This window comes from Cydia pomonella, chromosome 13 (assembly GCF_033807575.1).
Source record: "Cydia pomonella isolate Wapato2018A chromosome 13, ilCydPomo1, whole genome shotgun sequence".
NCBI classification, from domain to species: domain Eukaryota; kingdom Metazoa; phylum Arthropoda; class Insecta; order Lepidoptera; family Tortricidae; genus Cydia; species Cydia pomonella.
Window position 1 is genome coordinate 2,867,761 of NC_084715.1, and position 2,687 is coordinate 2,870,447.

Consider the following 2,687-nt stretch of genomic DNA (forward strand, 5'->3'; position numbering starts at 1 on the left):
TGTTCTATATTTGCGTCCATTAAGCATTTCCGCTGGTGTTTTATTGGTAGAGCTGTTAGGGACGGTACGCAAAGCGTATAAAGCTTTCGCCAGTTTTTCACTCCAAGGCATGTTTGTGGCAGCCATTTTCTTCAATTTATTTTTAAATGTCTGCACAGCCCTTTCTATTTGGCCATTGGTCGCTGGGTGGTAGGGCGGAGTAAATATGTGCCTGATATGGTTCCTCCTCAAAAATGAATTGAAATCTTCGGACGTAAATGTCTTGCCGTTGTCGGACACCAAGACATCCGGCAAACCTTGTGAGGCAAAGATGCGTCTCAAAATTGTAATTATAGTATCCGAGCTCATAGATGCAACAATTTCTGCCTCTATCCACTTGCTGTAAGAATCGATTAATAGCAAGAAGGTTTTTCCCTGGAAGGGACCAGCAAAATCGATATGGACTCGACTCCAAGGTTTGTCCGGCATTATCCATATTTGCGGATCTTTAGGTGGGTTGTTTCTCACAGACTGGCAGTCCTCGCACTCAGCCACCACCTTCTCGATATCCTTGTCCATGCCAGCCCACCAAAGGTACCCTCTAGCGTATGCTTTGGTCTGTACAATCCCGGCATGTGGAGCATGTAGCAATTTAAGTACCTTTTTGTGGAGCGAAGTAGGTATGACGACTCTGTTACACCACAATAAACAATCTTTATTGTGTGAAAGAGCATCTCTGCGGATCCAATATGGTTGCATTTCAGGATCTGTATTGGAGCGCGGCCACCCATGGAGTACGTTAAATAGCACCTTCTGTAGCATCTGATCTTTCTTGGTTTCTTCAGCAATTGCTTTTACATCCAGGTTCCATCCCAGTGGTTGCTCTTCTAGCAAAAGTACCTCGCCTAGACAGTCTACATTTGGGTTCACAGAAGACGTCTCTGGTTCTGTCCACCTGCTTAAAGCGTCCGCATTGCCAATCAACTTGCCTGGCCGATATTTGATAGAATAACTGTATCCGTTAAGTTTTAGCGACCACCGTAACATTCTAGGCGATATTTGGTCAGGAATTGGTTTCTCCGGGTTGAACAGACCAACTAAGGGTTTGTGGTCAGTGATGATGCAAAATTTCCGTCCGGCCAGGAATTGATGATACTTAGTTAGGCCGAACATTATCGCGAGGGCTTCTTTGTCAATTTGCCCGTAGCGTCTCTCATGTGGTTGTAATGTCCGAGACGCCATCATCACTGGACGTTCGGATCCATCTTCCATGATGTGGACCAACGCGGCTCCCAAACCATAATCTGACGAGTCGCAAACCAGTAACAAATCTTTATTTAGGTCATATCCGACTAATGTACAATCCGACGACAAAAGATTCTTAGCTTTATTAAACGCAGCTTGTTCCTTCTCACCCCAAGTCCACGGTGATTTCCCTTCCAGCAACCGGTACAATGGTTCAAGCAATGTTGCTTTGTCAGGCAAGAATTTCTCGTAGTACGTGTATAGTCCTAAAAATGCTCTTAATGTCTCTTTATTTGTGGGCGCTGGTTTACCCTGAATCTCTTCTACTTTGTCCGGTGTCGGATGAAGCCCCTCGGCGTCCAGCATATGGCCCAAAAAGGTGATACTCCGTGAAGCAAAGACGCATTTATTAACGTTTAGTCGAAAACCCAGATCTTGCAGCTTTTTCAGTACTGCGTTCAATCTCTGGTTATGCTCTTCCATATTTCTCCCTGTGACGGCCACATCGTCTAGAAGACACGCGACTCCTTCCATGTCTGCCAGGGTGGCAGACATAAGCCTCTGGAAGATGCCCGGCGCAGCGCTCACCCCGTAAGCTAAACGATTCACCTTCATTAGTCCAATGGGTGTATTTAGTGTTAGCAGCGTCGCGGTATCATCGTCCACCTTGAGCTGGGTGTACGCCTGCTTCAAGTCCAATTTGCTAAATATGCTTCCCCCGCTAAGCTTCACGAATGCCTCTGTCGATGTAGGGAGCGGGTATGAGTCAGCATCTATTGATGCGTTAACCGTAGAACGATAGTCTCCACAGATACGCAAAGATCCATTATCTTTCTTAACAATTCTTAAGGGAGTTGCCCACTTTGAATATTCGATTGGTGTTAATACACCGTCCTTAATCATCTGACGCAGCTCATCCTCCACTTGCTGTTTTAGTGGGAATGGTACAGGTCTCGCTTTCATGAATCGTGGCGCGGTCCCGGGTCGCACATGCAGTGACACTGGTGGCCCGGTGTACTCTCCCAAACCCTCCATAAACAAATCTGGGTATTTATTCTTCCATTCAGCTAAGAGGAAGTAGCCCACGACACAGACCAGCCCACGCCATCCACTTGCAGCCCCAGCTTCTTAAACCAGTTCCTACCGAGCAAGCTCGGTCCGCAGCCCGCGACCACCAACAGTTCACATTGAGCCTCCTTGTCGCCTAAAACTACTCGTACGTGTAACAACCCTAAAACTCTTAAAGGGGCACGGCTCCACGTAACTAGTTTCACATTTGTGGTATTTAATGGGGGCGGGTTGAACCACAACTTTTTAAATGTCTCCTCGGATATTATAGATCTCGAGGCTCCGGAATCTATTTCCATTAATAATTTGGTTCCATTAATATCCACATTTGCTCTAATCGGTTCACAGTAATCCTCCGCGCAGACATAAATTCCATTCATCATGTCTTCCTGGTC